The sequence below is a fragment of the Orcinus orca genome, chromosome 9 (genome assembly GCF_937001465.1).
Source record: "Orcinus orca chromosome 9, mOrcOrc1.1, whole genome shotgun sequence".
In the NCBI taxonomy this organism is placed as follows: Eukaryota; Metazoa; Chordata; class Mammalia; order Artiodactyla; family Delphinidae; genus Orcinus; species Orcinus orca.
In genome coordinates this window covers 90,903,966-90,926,322 of record NC_064567.1, presented here as the reverse complement: position 1 = coordinate 90,926,322, position 22,357 = coordinate 90,903,966, and the positions used below count along the sequence as shown (strand labels likewise).

The following is a 22,357-nucleotide window of genomic DNA, read 5'->3' as shown; positions in this document are numbered from 1 at the left end:
CTGAAATCTGCAACAGATTTCTGCAGGTTGCTGACTCTAGATAACAGCAACTCTGTCTCTGTAGCACTAAATCTAAAATGAGTGACTTTTGCTACTTAAGGTGTTCAAAGGTTTTGTAAGCACCTAATTCTAACCTAGAGTAGTTTTTTTTCTTATTAAACTCTAACACAAATGAATATGAAAAAATACCAAGTACTGAGTGACATTTAGTGCTAGAGAAGTAGACCATCTAGAAAGGCAGATTGAGCTAAGGTAGAGAGAAGCTAGCAGAAAGCTAGAGTTTAGAGCTGAGAAAGCTCAGGAAAAGTTAGGATAATGAGCAAGGTCTGTCAACACTGGTCTCAGTAGAGGTGGTTAGTTCTCCATCCGTTTATACTGCTTGCAGTATATGGGGAGCTCATGACTATAGAAAATAAATGCCAACTTATTCAGTGAATGGGAAAAATGCTTAGTTATCCTCCTACTTCCATTAGTTCCCAGCAGAATTACACTCAATAGGCCAGTCACATCCCCCCATCCATCTGGCAGCATTTGTCATTTAATAAGCAAGTCACTTAATCTGAAGATAATTCCCACCATCTAACCAGGGTGTTGTGATTAGTAAGTGATTTGTGATATGTAGATGTGCCCAGCAGAGAGCAGATCCAAAGCAAGGGTAAATTGCTCAGGAAAGCTAAGCAAATAAGCTAAGTAAGTTAGCCTGAGTAATGAATGCTGGCTTCTGTTGGGTATTCTACTGCTCTGTGGAACTAGGGAATCCAGATCTGACTCTTGTTACCACTTGCTATGCAGCAGGCAAGACATTTGAATAGTTTTAGCACTCAGAACTAAAATATCAACTTTTTACTTGCAACTAAATTTGACATGCAGTCTTGCTCACTTTATTCTTGTTCTTATGCTGTCATGTTATTTATTTATTTTAAAAATATTGGACTAAGACAAAGTCAGTACATTCCAACCTATCTCTCCAGCTGAATGCACCCACAAAACCTCTACAGAGTGCCTGGAGCAGCTATTTGAAGATTCTGAAATTAAAAAGTAACATACAGATTGGAGAAGACCAGAATTTGAAATACTACAGAACCAATAATGAGTTTAACATTTTTTCACTCCAGTATCCTCCAGCCTGGACTCAAGATAGCCTGAAACCCAGAAGCGGATATTGACACAGAAAGAGGGAGTTACAGAAGTCCTCTAGTTCTGGCTTGACATGTGAAAAGGATCTCCGAGTGCTTAGAGAGTGTGGAGAAAATCCCTTTTTTTCTTTCTTTTTGTCTTATTGTTTGGTTTTCTTGCATCCCAACTCCATGGCAATGGCAATAGTGACAGCGGCACCAGAGGCCTACAGGTGACTTAAATTCTGAGGGAAGGGAGTGTTTCTCTCCAATCAGAGTATCTGTGGTTTCAAAAGAGTGGGATGAACTCTCATAGCTTTTTTATTCCTTGTTCTCCTACCTCTTGGCTGAAACCTGCATGTAGCTTTGGAAACTGTGCAGCAGAGTAGGGTAGATAAAACCCTGGATTTCTGTCCAGAGGACTGAAAGGGGAGCCACAGGGAACAAAAAGTAACAACAGATTATAGAGAAGGAGGTGATTGGTTAAGTGACTCTTGTAAATTTGTTTATGAGCTCCTGGGCTCACTCCCAAGTTGCACATACATGGATCTGATCTTAAATAGCATGCTAACAGTTGTTCAGTTAAGAACTAAATGAAAAGATAGACAACTGCCCAGGTCCCAGACTGGCCAGGGGGTGGCACACATTCAAGACTGATCTAAATAGCTTTGCAAAAGCTTTAAAAATGGAACTGACATTGAAACTACCACCCACAGAAGTATAGTTGGACCTTGTGACATGACTCCAACTGATCAATTGCCTAATGAAACAAAATATCAACATTCTCCATAGAACTTAACTAAAACTGAGAGTTTTATAATATAATTTTCAAAATGTTCAGGATACACTCCAAAATTATTCAGCATGTGAAGAAACAAGAAAATCTCAGCCCACATGGGAAAAGACAATTAACAAATGCCAGTGCTGAGATGACCCAGATGTTGGAACTGACAAACACTTTAACACAGATATTATAACAATGCTTCAGAAAGTAAGGACAAATACTGTTAGAATGAATGGAAAGATAAAAAATCTCAGAAAATAAATAGAAGATATAAAAGAAAAACAAAATGGAAATTTTAGAACTCAAAATATAATAAAATTTTAAAACTCACTGGGTGAACTCAAGTCAAATGGAAGTGACAGAGGAACAAGACAATGAACTTGAAAATAGAAAAATGGAATTATCCAGGTTGAACAAGGAGAAAAAATATTGAAAAGAAAAAAATTGGCAGACCTCAGGGACCTGAGTGACAAAACTGAAAAGTACACCATTTATGTTACTGAAGAACCAGAAAGAGAGGAGAAACCTTCAGTACAAAGAAACAGTTTCTGAAGAAAACGTATGTGAGGCAAATTTTCCATATTTGGTGAAATACATAAACATACAAATTCAAGAAGCTAAGCAAACTACAAACAGTATAAATAAAAAATCCACACCCAGGCACAACATAATCAAATTTCTGTAAATTAAAGGCAAAGAAAATATCTTAAAAATAGCCATAGACAAATAGTTCCTCAATACAAAGAAACAAAAATTTGAATAATTGGATTTCTCATCAGAAACCACGGAGAAATCACAAAAGAAAATGGCACAACAATTTTCAGGAACTGAAAGAAAAAAAACTCAATCCAGAATTCTATATACAACAAAAATATCTTTCAGGAACAGAGGTGAAGTAAGACATCTCTGCTGAGAGAAAACTAAGAAAATTCCTTCCCAGCAGACCTACACTAAAAGAATTACTAAATAAAGTTCTTCAGAGAGAAAGAAAATAATACTAGAAGGAAACTTGGAAGTTCAGGAATGAAGGAAGAGCAACAGAAATGGTGAATATCTGGGTGCTTCTGATAGGCTATTTCCCTACCTTTGAATTAATTAAACTATGGTTGAGAGCAAAAATTATAATATTGTCTGATGGAGTTTTCAGTGTATGTAGATGCAATACATAAGACAACTACAACATAAAGGGAGAAGGATAAAACCTATATTATAATACTGTTTCTCTTTTCCACTTGATGTGGTAAAATACTGACTTTAAGTAGACTGTGAAAAGTTAAGTATGTATACTATAAATCCTAGATTAGCCAATAAAACATTCTATGCAGAGATATAGTAAAAAGCACAATAGGTAAAATTTAATACCAAAAGAATATTCAAATAACCCAAAAGAAAGTAGACAAGAGGAGACAATAATTTGAGGGAAGAAAAAAGAGGTAACAAACAGAAAGTAAATAATAAAATGGCAGGCCTGAATCCCAAAATACCATCATTACATTAAATGTAAATGGTCTGGCATATACCCAGAGAAAACCATAATTCAAAAAGACACATGCACCCCAATGTTCATTGCAGCACTGTTTACAATAGCCCGGTCATGGAAGCAACCTAAATGCCCATCGACAGACAAATGGATAAAGAAGATGTGGTACATATATACAATGGAATATCACTCAGCCATAAAAAGGAACGAAATTGGGTCATTTGCAGAGACATGGATGGACCTAGAGACTGTCATACAGAGTGAAGCAAGTCAGAAAGAGAAAAACAAATACGTATATTAACGCATATATGTGGAATCTAGAAAAATGGTACAGATGAACCGGTTTGCAAGGCAGAAATAGAGACACAGATGTAGAGAACAAACATATGGACACCAAGGGGGTAGCGGGGTTGGGGGTGGTGGTGGTGGGCTGAATTGGGCGATTGGAATTGACATCTATACACTAATATGTACAAAATAGATAATTAATAAATAAATGTAAATGGTCTGAACACACAAATTAAAAGATAGAGATTGTCAAAGTGGATAAAAATATATGACTCAGCTATACGCTGTCTTTAAGAAACTCACTTCAAATATAATTATATAGGTAAGTTAAAGGTAAAATATGGAAAAATATATAACATAAACAATCCTATCTTTAACAGGAAGATATTGTATCTAGAGAACAATAGCCTTCCAGATGCCTGGGGATAAGAAGATGGAGATGGCAGGAGCTCCAGATGTTAAGCGGTTAGGGAGGGCCACGGTGAAAGCTGGGATCCCGTAAAACTATGAACCACCCCCTTATGCTCCCAATACATGGTCATATGAGGCTGGAAGCTGGCTGATATAGATGGTTTAGCCATGGTCTCCCAATAGGGTAAGCCAATTTGGACTTATTCCCACCACTTTATATTTCTAGAAAACTTCCTCTTTGAAAATTAAACATCCTTTTTTTTTTAACCTTTTAAAAACTAGCACATATGTCCATGGAAAAAATGCTACCGCACCCAGATTCCTTTATCCTAGCCACCCTGGAGCCTATTATGTCTGTTTGTCAAAGGCATTTCATTTTAATATGCTCTCCTTCTGCAGAGGCTGCCTCTTTCCTGAAGTTTGTTGTTGCCATGCTTTGACTTCATTCCGCTTAGTATTTTTCACGCTCATATTTACAACTCTATCTTCCAAGGAGAGAGGCTGCCTTGACTTAATGAGAGAGGATGGTATCCTCTTCTGTCCTCCTCTTCCTCCCCAGAGGGTCTTAACCTGGTTCTTGCCTGATTCAAGATGTTAGGAATGATAGGCATTTTAAGTAGTTTTGGATAGAAGATGTAGGTAACAGCTATGTGAACCATCTATTCTCACAGGGCAACTATCCCTGAAAGCATTAGAATTAAAACACAAAACAAGCCTCCTGGGGAGGAGGAGAGATACCTCAGCAAGAATATTTCTAGTTCTGACACTCTTCACAAGATCCAGAAGCCTGGAAACACAGTCTAGGTTTACTGAGGATAAAAGAATGGGCAACTACCAAGAAACCATGATACTTAAGAAATGCTTTTGTGCACAGGGAACTCTGCTCAGTATAATGTAATAACCCAAATGGGAACAGAATTTTAAAATGAATAGATACATGTATATGTATAACTGAGTCACTTTGCTGCATACCTGAAACTATCACAACATTGTTAATCAACTATACTCCAATATAAGATAAAAAGTTAAAAAAAAATTTCTTCCCTCCAAAAGAAGGGACTTAGCATTAGAGAGCATCATGTTCTGTGATGTCAAAGCTGAAGAAAAGACAGAGCAGATCTTAGATCAAGGCCACCTGGATATTTCTGCTTGTTGTCTGTTTCACCCCGGACAGCATGCCCCACCTGACCTCAGAATTGAAAGCTTTACCCCCTTTAAGTAACAACATAGGTTCATGTGTATTCCTTGTATTATGCTGTATTTTTTTAAGTAAAATAAATAAACGAAAAACAGTGAAAGAAAGAAATGTTTCTGCTAGAGATCTGACCACCTGTTAGGAGTTAAGATTTGAGCTTGAAATGAAATTTTGTCAGAGATGTTGGTAGAAATCATAGTGACGAAAAACTAACATCAAAACTAACTAACAACAACAACCAAAAAAAACCAGCATTAGCATGGACTATTCAACAACAGTTTTGCTAAAAGCATTGGTTATTTAGCTGTGGAAAGTTAACTACCTGCTGCTTATAGCTATTTGTACCAATATTACCCTGATTAGAGCCTCCAGACTCCTGTCATGTCTTAAGCTCCTGGCCTGAATTTTTGCAATTGTAGGGCTGGATATTTGGAAGGGAATGAGGGAGAAGGTCATGGGCTGTACACATGATCTCAAAAGTAGTCTTCTTAAGAACTTATTAATTCCTTGCTCAATATCCCACTGACTTCCCAATGAACTCGAGAGAAAGACTACATTCTTTAAACTGGAGTTGCCCCAAAGCAAACTGGTTTCAATGTCCTTTGAGGAGGTCTTGCTCATTTGGAACATCATTCTCTGTTTCTCCGGCTGTTCCCCCCAGTTAAGAGAATCTGATTTTCATTTGCCATTCTCCAAATCTTATCCATTCTGCTTCTTTGAAAAGTTGGTCTCTACACTGGGTCACAATAATTTTTCTTTCTTATTTTTTATAGCACTGATATATATCTGCCAAAATAAGAGGCACAGGCTGTCTAAGGTTAATTACCTATTGCCTTTGTATATCTTGGGTCTACAAGTGGATTTTAAATCCTTAGAAGCCATGGACTCTGGCTTACATTTGTTTTCCTCTTACTAAAGCAAAAGAGTTGAAATTTATCTTGACAAAGTTCAAAAGCAAATTTCAGCTTATTTGTGAATACTTTTCTAGCCCATTAATCATAGTTTTTCTTTGCATATGCACATTTATGCTACTGGCATGCTTATACCTTAATCAAAACACATGTTCCATGTGCAGTGTAAAAGCAATGATTTTCTTGTTATAACATGGAAAGTTGACACTATGGCAGTATCATGGCTAACATCTGTTTTAAATGGGAAATTACAAGTATAGATAACGACTCTTGGTGAATAGACTTTTTATTATTAACAGATGTTACTCCTCTCAGTAATTGGCAATAAAATTTTCTGTATTTCTGTAGGCACTTTAGGTGACAGATAATATGCTGAATACTTTGCTGCCTGACTTGCATCAGATTTGTGTTGCTACTTTGCGGTGTGCACTGATTGTGATTAGATCCAGTTTTTGGTAGAAATATGTAAAGAGTAAAAAGCCACCTTCCCCTCAATGCTATCCCCAGAGGTAACCACTATGAACAGTTTAGTACAGGGGCTGGTAAACTACAGCCTGTCACCTGCTTTTGTAAATAAATTTTATTGGAACACAGCCATACCCCTTCATTTATGTATTGTCTAGGGCTGCTTTTGCACTACAACAGTGAAATTAAGTAGTTATAGCAGAGATTGTATGGCCAACAAAACCTAAAATATTTACTATCTGGCCCTTTACAGAAAAAGTTTACTGACTCCTAATTTAACATGGCATATACACTTCCAGATTTTCTACATACGTACAAGTGTACATATGCTTTTTAAAAATCTCAGTGACATGTTACATGCATACAAAAAAATGCACAAATCTAATTGTGCAGCTTGATGAATTTTCACAAAGTCAATATCCCCAAGTACCCAGCACTCAGTTCAAGAAGTAGAACATTACCAGCACCTCAAGTCTCTCTCATGAGAGAGACTTTTGAGTCTCTCTTTATGCTTAAAGAGAAATCTTGTAATCTTAAAGGAGTTATCTATAAAAAATCTAAAAAGTCTATAAAAAACTCTAAAAAGTTTCTATCTTGGCCATTTTGGCATAGAATAGTTGGGATTCCAGCTCATTTTCTGTCACTACCATCTCTTAAAGGTAACCTTATCCTGCTCTCTAACCCTGTAGGTAATTTTGTCTGTTTTTTAAGTTACGTAAAGTGGACTATACATTATGTGTTCTGTGCCTGGCTTCTTTTGCTCAACGTTATGTTTTAAGAATCAGCCATATTGTTGCATATGGCAACAGTGTTCGTTCCCATTACCGAAAGTATTTCACTAGGTAAATATGCCAGCCTTTACTTATTCATCCTACTATGAGCGGACATTTGTGGCATTTTCAGTTTGGGGCTGTTTTAAATAATGCATAAATGAACATTTTAACATGTCTTTTGGTGAACATATGCAGGCATTTCTCACACGTGCTTTTTTGAAACTTGAATGTAGATCATGCTCTGTAACAACTTTCCAAGTAGAGCTGCCTTATTTTATTACAACTGTATAGTATTCAACTGTATGATGTTCTATACCATATTTTCCTGCTGTTGGTCAGTCAGGCATGTGGCAGAGACTGATGGATATTCCCTGAAATCCATTCTCCCTTTCTGCTATGGTAATCGTACCTCCACACTTTAAGCTAGGCACATGGCTGCCCAGAATAAAGTCTGTATTTTCCAGTCTCCCTTGAAGCTAGGTGTAATCATATGACTAAGTTCTGAACAGTAGAATGTATGTAGAGTATCACATAGCAGATTCCAAGATTCTTCCCAAGAGACAGGATGACTACACCCTCTGCCTTTTTACCTCCCTTCTTCCATCCTGCTGCCTATAAGCACATGCTTGTATCTTGAAGTTGAGGCCCACACAGTGGAACCACAAGACATACGGAGCCTGGGCCTTGATTGATCAAGTTTCATACCTACCCTAGACTGCCTATCTGGAATTTTATATGAAGAAGAAATTATCCATCTTATTTGAGCTACATTTTTTTTCTGCCACTCATAACTGAAATGAATTATGACTAATACAAGTTAGTTTCTAAATTTTGTTATTACACACTATATGGCAGTGAACATCTTTCCATACATCTTTATGTGTCTACTTTGCAGAAAAAAATTACTACAGGTGGAATTGTTGGGTCAAAAAGTAAGAACATTTTAAACTGTAGATACTGCCAAATGTTCTTCTAAATGTTGTACCAATTACATTACCACTTATATTATGAGTGACATTTCCTCCTTAAATACACTGGATGTCAATTTGCCAAACCTCTTCTTTTTTTTTTTTTTCTTTCTTCTCCTTGCGGTACGCGTGCCTCTCACCGCTACGGGATCCCGCTGCGGAGCACAGGCTCCGGACGCACAGGCTCAGCGTCCATGGCTCACGGGCCCAGCCGCTCCACGGCATGTGGGATCCTCCCGGACCGGGGCACGAACCCATGTCCCCTGCATCGGCAGGCGGACTCTCAACCACTGCGCCACCAGGGAAGACCCCGCCAAACGTCTTTTATTGAAAAAAATGAATAAAAAAAAATCAAAAGACCAAACGCTACTTTTCTTTCCCATGCCTTTGTTAAGGGAAGTTGAGCAAATTTTCATTTAATACTTTTAAAAAAATGAGATGTAGGGCTTCCCTGTTGGCGCAGTGGTTGAGAGTCCGCCTGCCGATGAGGGGGACACGGGTTCATGCCCCGGTCCGGGAAGATCCCACATGCCGCGGAGCGGCTGGGCCCGTGAGCCATGGCCGCTCAGCCTGCGCATCTGGAGCCTGTGCTCCGCAACGGGAGAGGCCACAACAGTGAGAAGCCCGCGTACAGCAAAAAAAAAAAAAAAAAAGAAAGAGATGTAATTGACATATAACATTGTATTCATTTTAGGTGTAGAATTAATATGTTATATGTTTATATATGATATAACATAATATTACATATATATTCCAAAACGATTACCACATTAAGTTTAGTTAATATCCATCACCACACACAGTTACAAAATTCTTTCCTTGTGATGAGAACTGAGTTTTGTGTTATCTTTTATCTGTCCCCTTAGATTATTATTTTTTCATTTTCTGAAAATCATATCAAGTGGCAAATAATTTATGTCCAATTCTAACATTCAATATACCTTAATTTTTCTTGTCATATTGTGTTGGGAATAAAACTAGAACAGTATTGGATAATAGTGAAAGAAGTCATACTTTTTCTCTCACCAATGGGAATTCTTTTAGTAATTCACCATTAAGTATGACGTTTAAAATAGGCTTTTAACCAATTTTTAAAATCAAATTAAGATCAAGTTTTTAAATGTTTAGTCTCATTTTAATACATTACTTTTAAAATATAAACAAACAGTAGTTTGTCTTTAGTAGTAACAGGAGAATTTCTTGCACTTAAGGTTGCTAAGTAAGAGAAGAGACCTTTAAAACACCTGAAGGTGAGAGAACGCTTTTATTGGCTCTGAGTCTTAGAATGCTTGGTGAGTGACCTAATTTCAGGATGCTTTAGTTTTGAGATCCAGCAGGAAATAATTCTGGATTGTACACCCTCTGTAAAATTTACCATCTCTGTTTTGGGAGAGAGGGCTTAAATTACAGTATTGTTTGACAGCAGTTTTACTATATGAAGGATATTTTTAAAATAAACCTAAGACCTGGCTGAAGCATGTTAACAATACATTATTTCTTAGTTTAGCGTGAGACCATCCAAAACTAAATCATCCACATTATGTCAGACATCTTATTATTAGCCCTGTTACCCAGAAGACTTAGTCAACCTCGTTTCCTTTCCCTCTACAGCCCACATTCAGAATGTCATCAAGTTCTCTTATTATTTTCTTTACTCCACTACTACCACCTTAATTAAAGCTTTCAGGTCTTGACGAGTCTGGCCACAAAGACCAATTAAAATAGTGTAGAAAATAGACATAAGCTCCCATGTCTGGCATCTGGAACCAAAATCTAATTCAAAAGGCCCATTATAATGCTATCAATTGGTAGAGTGTTTAGACCATCTTGAAAGAGGCTAACCCAAGTCTTGAGACAGAAATTGGAAATGATTATACTGGGATATACTGTATAACTCAGTAGTCTAGAAAACTCTGCCACAGAAAGAAATGTGACTTGGAAATTGCTTCACAGTCATAAAGAATATATTTGGCCACTCTGAGGGATGTTCCAGGCAATAGTATGAGTCTTACCCTAGCTACATAACCCTTTCAGGTCAGAAGAAAGGTCAAAAAACTGGCCAGAGTTCAGAATGAAAATGCTTTTGAGATTTGTGAGAAAGAGAATTCAGATCTAAAATCTGCAAGAACAGACCTTAGACATTCTGGCCATAATTCATTTGTTATTGATACCATATGATTGCAATGACATTCAATGGTGTAAGGGCAATACTTGCTGCCAAGACAAAAAACCTTGTATGATATGAACCTTTCTACTTTTGGCCACACATGTAACAAAGACGTAATTTTGGTTATTTTCATTTTTTTGTCCCCCCCAAAGGCCTTGTTGTTCCTCTCTTTAATCTCCAACTATTCTATGCCAAAATGGCCAAGATAGAAACTTTTTAGATTTTTTATAGACTAACTCCTTTAAGATTACAAGATGAGAAGAAACAAATTGGCCTCTGATGGATCCCACAGGTGAAACTTTCCTTCTTTCTCTTTTCTAAGGAGTACCACCATAATGCAACCTTAAAGTTCTAATGTGGTTGAGAGACTAGTGTATAGAATGCTTTCTGCTGATTCTATGGGGGACCCCTCGTAAACAAGCTCAGTCCTTTGCAGACGTAGTAAATGCTTTCCGCCCCTCTCCCGGAAGATGGAAGTGTAAGACTCACTTGCTAAAGAATAAATAAAGTACTTAGAATTGTCCAGTTGCAATGATTTATTGAATTCAATTAGTTGAAACAAGCAACTCCTGGCACTTGCACTTATGCCAGCAATTGGCTTATTCCTTGATGCGAATGTTTTGGCTTTGTTTGGTGAACTGGTGGTCAAAATGATCCTTGATTCTTATTCAAATTGCTTCTTATCCTTCTGAGAGCCACAACCATCTGGCTGGCTCATTTCATTTTTGTCAGAAGGATCATAAATCTTGAAGTGTATCAGTTTAAGCACAAAACTAGGAGATGAAATGGGGAAAAATGAAGGTGGTCCACAGTTGGACTATCAAGTTGGCTGTATAGAATTTAGATGGGTCTCTCCCAGAATTAACCATTTAGCTACAAAGGATAAGGCGATTTCTACATCTTGGCAGTATTTCATAAGGGTGGGAAATTATCCCATCACATTTTATTACAGTTTGGGGGCTACTTCCAAAGAGGTTGCTAATGCAGCACTTTAACAAGAAGTAATATGCTGCCAGTGTCCTTTATATGGATGAGATAAGGAGAACAATTAATGCATAACAGCCTCTTCTCACTAGTGTCCAAGGACATGAAATCTGGGCGGCACCCCAGACCCTTCCCTCTCCCAGCCACATCTAATCAACCAACTTGTCCTTATTGACCGCACAAGTTACCATATGTGTTGTATAAATGTTAGAATGTATAGACAAGAAAAGATAAATTCACTTATCTCACCACTCAGTTTTAAGTATTTCAAGTATTTCTGTTCCAGTTACTATTGTTGCATTACAAACCACCCCAAACTCAGGGCATACAATTTTATAAAAACAACGACAATTGTAGTCACAGATTTTGTGGGTCAGAAATTTAGTCTGAACCCAGGGCAGACTGCTTATATCTCTTTTAACAGGTGTGGGGTATTAGCTGGAGAGATTCAAAGACTGAGATGAGGGCAGGGATCATTTGAATGTATCTTTCCTCATATGTCTGGCAGATGACACCAGTTACTGGCTGGGCTACTGGCCAAATTACTTATTCATGGCCTCTGCCTGTGGGCTAGCTTGGGCATCCTTACAGCATACATAGCAGCTGAGTTCTACGAATAAGTGTCCTAAGAAGGCAAGGCAAAAATGCAAGGTGTTCTTATTATTTAGCCTCAGAAGGCCTGTGGCATCACTTCTGTTATACTCTGTTGTTCAAGATAGTCACAGGAGTTTGCCCAGCTTGATTCTATGGGTTTTCCTTTGGGGACTCAGAATAATAAGACAGAAAATGTCTCTTTATATTCACCTCTTATTCTTTAGAGGATGTTTTATGGTAAATACAAAGACAAACTCAGTGATATTGTCCTATTTCCTAGAAACCAAAAGACAGACTGTGAAGGAGGCACTGACATCTCACTGTAGCAGTACCAAGGAGATGGATACCCCTGAGTAAATAATCAAGGTGAGATGACTGTTCCCAGACTCTGATTTGGGAGATGACAGGTAAAACATCAGGCAGAAGGGTCTGTGTTGCTGTCATCTACAAAGCAACAAGTTTGAGAAGTCTAATCACTTGTTTCCCACTTGGAAGTTCAGCAGTTACTCTCACAGGCCTCGGTGTATTTGGAGAGCAAGTCTTGCGGGGAGCTCAGGGAAACAAAAGGGACAGCTCTTCAAATCTACCCTACTGGGGTATCACTCAGACATGACACCCCGAAGGTCCAGTTTTAACAAGGGAGCTGAGTCTTCCTATAGAACTAACTTCCTGCAGAAATTATGAACAGCAGCCGCAGCCACAACAAGAACAAAGCAGCCTCAATTTCCTAATCCTGCAGCAGGGCTCAGGAAAACCTGTTACCCCCAGAGGATTAATAGAGATGAAATTACAAAATGTAAGTAGAGGTGCCTAGGCCAACTAGGTAGATGGTTACAATTATGTTACAGGTGTGTTGGGTGAAAACTACACATGTGATTCTGTGAGGTCCTTGAGTGGTTAAGTGATGAATAAGGCAATAGTAATCCTAGAGGAAAATTTGGACCAGTGAATGTCAGATGGATTAGAGACACCGAAGATAAAAAGAGAAGCCGGAAAATTATCCTAGTCGCAATCAGGTCATCCTTGCTTTACATGGTTACAATAATAAACAGATTGCAGTTATCACAGTTTAGTTAAATGACACCAGTTCCTTAACAACACAGTTCTCATTTCAGTTACCATAATATATTAGCTGTGAATAACTGCATAAAGTAGAAACTTCACTGCTAGATCTTCAATTCGCATATCACTACAGAAATAACAGATGCACATCATAATCAGTGACCAGTCATGTCACTTTCTTCAAAGTCTATTGGTGATTGGCCACCACACATCTGTTACTCGTTTCACACACAGACAGCAAAGCCTATAGTTGTGTTGCCTCCTTGTCTTCCAATGATAAACCTGCATAACATTTGAAAAATGGATAACCAAAGAGGAAATTGGATAAGAGTTGAAGTGCAACAAAGTAACAGAAATTAATAAAGCTGCAAGTGAAATTCAAATTGAACGTAAATGGAGTTATAGAAGAAATAGCTGTCTGTGGGAACGTTGACACTGTCACTGTCTGAGAGACTATAGTGTGCAGCCAGAGAAAGTCGGTGAAGGCAAACTTAGTGACACAAATGAGGAAGATGATTGTGGTGAAAAGGATGAAGATGTCTCAGAAGAAGGCACACTAGCAAAAAAAACAAACAAAAAAAATCTTCACATTAAAGGAACTGTCAGAGGTATTTCATGACATTGGAAGCACAAAGGACGAAGGATAAGTAGTCAGAAGCCAATGCAGTTTTCTTAATAGATCTTTATTGGAGTGTAATTGCTTCATACTACTGTGTTAGTTTCTGTTGTACAACAAAGCGAATCAGCCATATGCACATACCTGTCCCTGTATCCCCTCCCCCTTCAGCCTCCCTCGCCTCCTCCCTATCCCACCCCTCTAGGTCATCGCAAAGCACCCAGCTGATCTCCCTGTGCTATGACAACTCACCAAAGCATAATAAAGATGCTCACTCCACACTGTATGTAATACGATAAGAGGAGGGCAAGCACTGTTCAAACTGCTCTTGATAAGATTTCTACAAAGAAAAAACCTCTTTACTGCTCAGTGCTTCAAATGTTTCAAATTACAGTATACGTATTAACTCTGAGTTTTATAATTTTCAGTTTCCCTATATGCTTATAACCTACAGTAAAAGAGTTTTTAATGTGTTGATAAAATTTTTTTAAAGGTCCCAGAACAACTGTAATTTTCCCCCTTTGAGTGATGAGATTGCTTTGCATGGTTTCTGTTTGCAGTCATTTTTATGGGTCTCTCACTGCCATGCAAAGCAAAGACTACCCGTATATCAGAGCTAGGGTGGTGGCAGTGGGAAAGGAAACAAAATGGTAGATATGAAATGTAGCAAACTGTAAGGGCCATGATGGAGTGGTTGTGAAGAACGATGTTGGAGATTATGGTGGGTGTGTTTAATAGCAATCAAAAATAAGCACAATGTTATTAGAAGAAGAAAATTGGGAAGAAAATCTTTGTGTGGAGACAGACTCTATGAGAGGCTTGGTTTAGAAAAAGAGTTGTGAGCTTGGGAAACAGTATAATTGTTTAGGAAAGATTCAGTTATGTGAAATATCAGATGTGACAGTGCACCAAGATTTGACAATTTGTGATACAATTGGGAGGACAGGCATATGAACTATTGTTGGTACAAGTAGAAGGAATACTCCTCATTCCCATACCATTTTGTACACCAGTTACAATTTATTAGTGGGACTAATTTATTTTTTAAAGTCTACCTTTAAAAACAAAGTAGAAAAAAAAAAAGAAAGAGAAAGAAAAAGAGACAAAAAACACCAAAGTAGAAGATCTGGCTGGTTTGGGCATGATTTTTCTTTTAAGACAAGTTTTTAAAAAAGAAATCCTTATTGAGAATTTACCTCTTTGGTGACAAATGTCACCTTTCTGCATCTTACAGAGATGTTATTTCAGAATTAAGGCCGACAAAGGCAAATTAGAAGAGGAGGAATGCATGTCAGGATATCCTAGGGGTCAGAGAAAGGAAGAACTCATTCTAGGGGAGAAGTTATGAAGAAGAGGAATCAGCCCGCTGAGATAGAAGACTCTGCCCAGCAGGAGGAAACTGGAACTGATAGATTTCTGTCCTTCCAGAGCTTCAACCAGGAAGGCTGTTGTTTTGTTGGGTGAAGAACAGTCATCATTCACCATAGTTTGTTGACATGATTTATTAAGTTGAATCAAGTACAGAAAAGAAAAGTTATTTATGATAGGCCAGATTCCATGAGTGGGAATTTCTTGGAGTCAAATAGTAGAGAATACGCCCCAGTGTTAAAGACTTTCCAGAGGCCTCTTCCACTCCGCTTTCCGCCCCTCCCTAGGTCACTCGCCAAAGAAATACTTTGCTGGACACTGAAGTGGCCACAGCTGTGGTCATAAGAAAACATCAGGGTATGAAATGAATCATTCTCTCTTTCAGTTAACTTTTCTTTGGAGTATGCAGGCAGGGTAAAGAACAGGTGCTGGTTAAGACAATAAACGTCATTAAAGTGTTTGGAAATGCTGCCAGTTTCCATGAACAAAAGCTTGCCAAAGAGCTGTAATTATTTGTTAGGTCAATGAACTAAGATTTTCCTTGTATCGGTATGAAGCAAAAATGTCATTAATGCTTTAGGGGACTATAATGAGTCTGGAAGAGGTTGACTTGATCCTCCCCTTCCGCAGTCCTCTATCAGATCACCCGGTGATCTTCCTCAATCATCCAGACTCCTGGAGGGCTGAAGCGGGGCCAGCAACTGACTCGCTGACCAGCCATGCAGGGCCTCTGGTTGTCCTCCACCCAAACTGGCAAGGTCTTCTATGACTTATGTAGGCTTATCCCCAGATGAGGATCACCACCTCCCTAACCTTCCACCAAAGAAAAAGCCTAAGGTCAGTCCTCTATTCTGGCTGTGAAAAAGGAGAGATTAACTATAGTCTTTTATTCTATCAGTGTAAATCTGCAACTTCCTTGCAGGTGTCCCAAAACATCCAGTATTGCAAGTAAGGAGAGAGGTCCTTCAATCATAACAGAATCCCAGTTTTGCTCGTGAAAAAAGGAGAGAGGACAGGCTCACAGATAATATAGGTGCTTGGACTCATATGTTGTCCCCAAAGTTGGAGTTGTCTTCTAATTCTAAAGGGCTAGCTTTAGTGACCCTTTTGTCATAGATGCCCTCTCTAAGGGACCTGACAATAAAGTACAATGTTTTAAACTTGTACTGTATCCAGGATGTGTGTGTGTGTGTGTGTGTGTGTGTGTGTATTATTTAAATCCCACCACCTATAAAGTAGGTATTATTTTCATTGCACAAATATGATAAATGAGACTTTATGATTTTCTCAAAAATACTAATTTAAGCTTGCCTGACTACCAAGAGTTCCAGGCAATAAGCATTCATTTCCCTATCTTTCTCTCGTAAGCAACTCTAATCATTGTCTAGTGATGTACTGATCATGCTGTTCTTTGAGCCCTTCCTCATGAGATTCTAAAAATCTGCTTCTAACCGTATCCTGAGCTTTTCACCCACAACAACTGCAGTGATCACCTCCCCATTTCAGCCCATCTAATGTAAGTCATACATAATCTTTCACGAAAATAAATGCCTAGCTGCAAATAATTCCCTTCAATTGATTTGTAGATTAACGTTAACATCACGCAAAGTTCAGGTTTTTTTTATAATTAGACCCAGCGGTCATACAGTTCTCTTCATCTATTTTAATCTTTATTTTCAATAGCAATATATGTAAACTAATGTTAAAAATAACTGTGCTGTTCTTTTAAGAATTTACATTCATGCATGAATACAAAGAATAGATAAATTTATAAAGGAGGTTTCATATGTAAGAAATTCATTATGAAAGAGTTTAATGATGAAAGAAATTCATCAGTGAGTTTCTCCATTTTATGAAGGAAAGGTGATGTAATCCAAATACATATTGTTAAGTTAAATATCATTTCTACCACAAGAGAAATATCCATCCCCCACCCCCCACCACCCCGCTTTCTCCTAATGTAAAACTCTGGACTTGCCTTCCACAGCTGCTGCTGGCTCTTAAATCTTCAGCTCACCGCACTCAGGGTTCCAAACACACACCCTACCTCACACCCCATGCAGAGTTACCACCTCTGCATCCACACAGCTGAGCTCCATGGGGTGTGTTAACAGTCATAGGATCTAATTCCCACATCTTGTCCTGAGAGCTGATTTACGATCCCAACAAAGATTTCAGCAGAAAGATGAGGGTAAATTGCTTAGAGGAACTCGGTTTAAAATGTTGCCCTGAAATTCCCCATTCACCACCCCATCTATCATGGATCAAACTAAAAGCACACATGAGCTAATATTACAGGGTCTAACAGGGTGAAAATGTTTTGGAATTAGTAACAGTCCCTTCATAACAATGTATTATCTCTGAAATTCCTTTTTGGAACAACGATCTTGATTTGTGCTTTTAAAAAATAACAGGCAAAACTGTTAATGAGATAAATAATGAGTGACTTAAGGACACTCTGAAAGCAGACATCAAGGACTTCAACTTTTGAGGAGAGGGATTTACTTTTAACCATTTTAACAAGCAAGAAAACTTTAAAATATTAATGAGTTTATGGTATAAGAGATGGCTGGTTCATCCCTGACAGAGCCTCACCCAGCTTCCCATTAAAACACCCATGAACTTGCAGGCAAGTGTAAGAGTGTTTATCACTACCCAACTACCAAGAATGGCGGCCAACCTGGTACCAGAACTGGGGAAGATTTCTGCCAGTAGGCCTTTCAAATTCAACTGAGAAACACAATCAGTGGCTCAAGCCTAGACACAGAGTAAATCTGAAGGCCTGAAAAAGGGTCAAAGATATTTTGTCTTGTTCCTCATTTCTGCAGAAAATTGGACTGCTCTTTATCTAGTCCATGGCATTGCTTTCAGAAGCAACAGGAATGATGTCTCTGTTCTCTTTGATTCCCCACTCACCTGCTGCAAGTCTTAAGCACCTGCCTCATACATTAATGTCCTGCTTTTCACCTTTCCATAACAGTTTTAAAAGGCTAATTATGAAAGCACTATATGCCTATTAGGGAAAATTTGGAGAATCAGAAAGTTGTAAAAAAGAAATAATCACCAGAGATAGCTGGCATGAATATTTTAGCAGACTTTACCAGCTGTATGTATTTTCATGTAGCTAAGCCGTTTAATGTCCCTTGGTGCTACCTGTCAGTTCTAATCCCATTCACTTACCCGTCCTCTTAGAGGTTTCACACTCTCTTCTCTTTCCTCAAACTTCAACATCCTCTCTCTGCTTCCTACCTCAACTGAAGACTCTGACTCTTATACAGAGTATATAAGACTCTGTATATATATATATAAGACTCTTATACTCTTATACCTTTCTTCAAAAGGTACCAGGCACAGGCATTGTCCACGCACTTTGCCTTCCATCTGCTCCTGGGAAAAATCTTCTGCTTTGCACTGGATCCCATTCCCCTCTTCTCCTCAAAAACTTTGCTTCTGTAATTATTTCCACCCCACCTCACCACTCCCCTCCCTTCTTTAATGAGTCATTACTGAAGGGAAAAATATGCCATAATATCTCCATTTTAGAAAAGCCTTGTCTTGACCCCATATCTCTTTCAGCTCCTGCCCAGTTTTAAGCTTTCCCGTGAACTGGAAAAGTGCTTGCAAGAGTCGTCCATGCTCAGTGTTTGTTCTTATCCTCTTATCTTCTCTCTACAGCCCAGTTCAACCTGGGCAACAGTCACAACCAAGTTACTAAATTCAATAATCAGAGTTCAGGCCAAAGATAACTTGACCTTGCAACAGCTTTTGAGACTGTTGATCACTCTGTTCATCTCCATACACTTTCTTTACTTAGCTTTTATGACAACACTAACACACTCCCTTGGTTTTCAGTTTACTTCATTGGCTCTTGACTATGCTGAATCCTTATGTTCCCAACCAGGCCTGACATACTTTGGAGTGTGCAGTGCAAAATGAAAATGCAGAGCCCTCATTCAAAAATTATTAGGAATTTCAAGACAGTGAGAACAGAGCATTAAACCAAGCACAGGGTCCTTTAATCACAAGGTCCTGTGTGACAACACAAGTTGTATGCCTATGAAGCTGGCCCTGTTCCCATCCTCAAAATGCTTCAGTGCCGATGGCTCAGTGCTCATCTGTTCATACTTGCTCCTTAAATAATCTCAGCCAATCCAATTAGCTTTAGATGCCACATACAGCAACAAGCCCTATTTTATCTTTAGCCTTAACCTCTCCATTTAAGTCCAAATTCAAGCAGGAAAGGATAGGGAGTAGATCTAGAAGGATACATGAAGAATAATCAGTATACTCTTTGTCCTCTTATTGTGTTCTTTCTTTTTATTGCAGACTGATGTTTTATTATAGATATGTATATATGCATGGATGTATGCCCCTTCATGACAAAGATCCCATCTTTTATATTAATTGCCATATCACCAGCTCTTAGAACAGTGGCTGGCACATAGTAGGCACTCAAAAATATTTTTGTGGAAGAATGAATGAAGATTCAATACTATATTGACAATTTCTCATCTTGTTTTTTTCACTCTACACTATAGCTTTTGGTTTGCTTTTTATGTGACTGAAGTATTTTTTCTAAAGGAAATGAAGGTTTATTTGGAGAATCTAATATAAATATACAGAAAATAAAGGTACTACTGAACTAAATTGGTTAAGCAAGATATTTAAAGAGTATTAGTGACTTTATAGTAAATAATTATTCAGATGGTTTAATTGGTCAAAAAAAGATAAAGGTGATAGTGACAACTAGAGCTATTAGAAAAGGCATTTGCTAGGTAGGCTGCAAAGAAGCATCAGAAAATTCAGAGCAATTGCATATTCAAAAATACAAAGCAGAAATTATCTGTAGTAAGGGAAGTAGGGTCAAAGATATTTTGGGAGAAGAATGGGAGAAGAATGGCCATACTGAACCCTGTTAGCTGGGAAATAAATATGGGTACAGAGTGGGGCGGTAAAAGACTTGGTGCTTTTCAGAAAACAAAAAGTCAGTCCTCATTATGTGAATACATTTAAAACACAGTAGTTTTAGACACTAAAGGGATTTTTGGTTCCTTTTCTTTGTCAACTTCAAATTGTTCATTCCTGAAGATAAGCCATTGAGCAAATAACTTCTAAAACAAGCTGATAAATGTATAAACTTCTAAGTGAGTAATATTAATTCTTAACATGTTTTATACAAACTCTATTCACATGCAAAGCTATGGGTTTATAATGACTTTTTTTAAAACTTATATACAACTATATTTATTATAGAAAGTTTAGAGAATGGCTATAGAAAAAGAAAATGAATCAAAACAAAAACAACCACTGTAACATTTTAGTATATTATATTTCTAGAAGTTCTAGCCTACGCAATTAGGGAAGAAAAATAAACAAAAGACATCCAAATCAGAAAGGGGGATGTAAAATTTTCTCTGGTTGCAGATACCATAACCTTATATAGAGAAGATCCTAAAGACTTCACCTAAAATGTTAGAAATAATAAACAAATTAAGTTAACATTGCAGGATACAGAAATCAATGTATAAAATCAGTTGCATTTCTATATACTAACAATGAACTGTCTGAAAAAGAAATAATGAAAGCAATCTCATTCACAATAGTATCAAAAACAATAAAATATGTAACAGTACATTTAACCAAGGAGGTGAAAGATCTGTACACTGAAAACTATAAAATTTTGATGAAAAAATTTAAAGAAGACACAAACCAATAGAAAGATATCTCATGTCATGGCTCAGAAGAATTAATATTGATAAAATGTCCATATTACCCAAAGTCATCGGGAGAGTCAATGCAGTCTTTATCAAAATTGCAATGGCATTTTTCACAGAAACAGAAAAAATCCTCAAACTCATAGAAAACCACAAAAGACCCAAATATCCAAAGCAATCTTGATAGAGAAGAACAAAACTGGAGGCATCACACTTCCTGATTTCAAATGATATTACAAAGCTATAGTAATCAAACAAGTATGGTGCCAACATAAAAACAGATACATAGACTAATGGAACACAACAAATAGCCCAGAAATAAACCTATGTGTACACAGCCAATTTATATTTGATGAGGGACCCAATACTCAATGAGAAAAGAATACTCTCTTTAATAAATGGTATTGGGAAAACCAGATATTCAGATGCAAAAAAAAAAAAAAAGAAAAGAAATCATATCCCTATCTTATATCACTCACAAAAATTAACTCAAAATGGATTAAAAACTTAAATGTGGGCTTCCCTGGTGATGCAGTGGTTGAGAGGCCGCCTGCCTATGCAGGGGATACAGGTTCATGCCCCGGTCCAGGAAGATCCCACATGCCGCAGAGTGGCTGGGCCCGTGAGCCATGGCCGCTGAGCCTGCGCGTCCGGAGCCTGTACTCCGCAACGGGAGAGGCCGCAACGGTGAGAGGTCCGCGTACCACAATAAAAAAAAAAAATGTTCAAAGAATCTGAACAGTTTTCCAAAGAAGACATACAAATGGAAAACAGCCAAATCTCCAGCCACCTACATCACCCATGTGCAGAACCTCTTAGCACAGAAGTTCAACTGAACAATCTCTTAACTTGGTTAGTACATTTGAACTGTCTCAAGTATGAGCTATGCTAAGCACCCTGGGTGGGTGGAGGTGGGGGAACACAAAATTGGGAGATCAACACTTACACAATTGTTTACTTTAAAAAGCCAAAATTAAGGAGGACAAAGCATTGTAGAAGCCCAAAAGAGGAACAAGCAGTTCTGACTGGGACAATTCAAAAAGCTTTAGGTATGAGAAGTTAAGTGAGGTATGTAAGAAGGTCTGGCCCTCAGAAGAGATTTGCATTTTATAAACTCTGTGTGTGTATGTATGTGTAATAATAAATATATGTATTTTATATATATATATATACCTATATTTTTATATGCAAAGTTGTAACAATACTACACTAAACTCCCACACAGTCTATATTCATATCAACTGAATTAGAACTGAATCTCAGAGAAAATTCACATCTCCTTTTTAAAGTACCCTAGAATGGAAATGTTTACATAAATAAAGTAGTATTGATCCTAAAAAAAAACAAAAACAAAAACAACCGCTGTGATCATTTTGGTTTTATAATGTTCCAGATGCTTTTCTATTCATTCATAAAAATAATTATATATAATTATGAAAAATTGCACTCAGTGATGTTTAAT

At 37.8% G+C, this 22,357-nt stretch overlaps 1 long non-coding RNA gene across 2 annotated transcripts in view; it reads left to right on the top strand.

Moving 5' to 3' along the window:
• The window catches only part of LOC117203556 (uncharacterized), a 218,141-nt gene that overhangs the window by 125,824 nt on the left and 69,960 nt on the right, over positions 1-22,357 (top strand). For both annotated transcript variants that reach the window (XR_007479286.1, XR_007479285.1), the window contains one exon: positions 12,416-12,501. This is a non-coding gene — a long non-coding RNA (uncharacterized LOC117203556). The remainder of the gene's footprint in view (positions 1-12,415; positions 12,502-22,357) is intronic.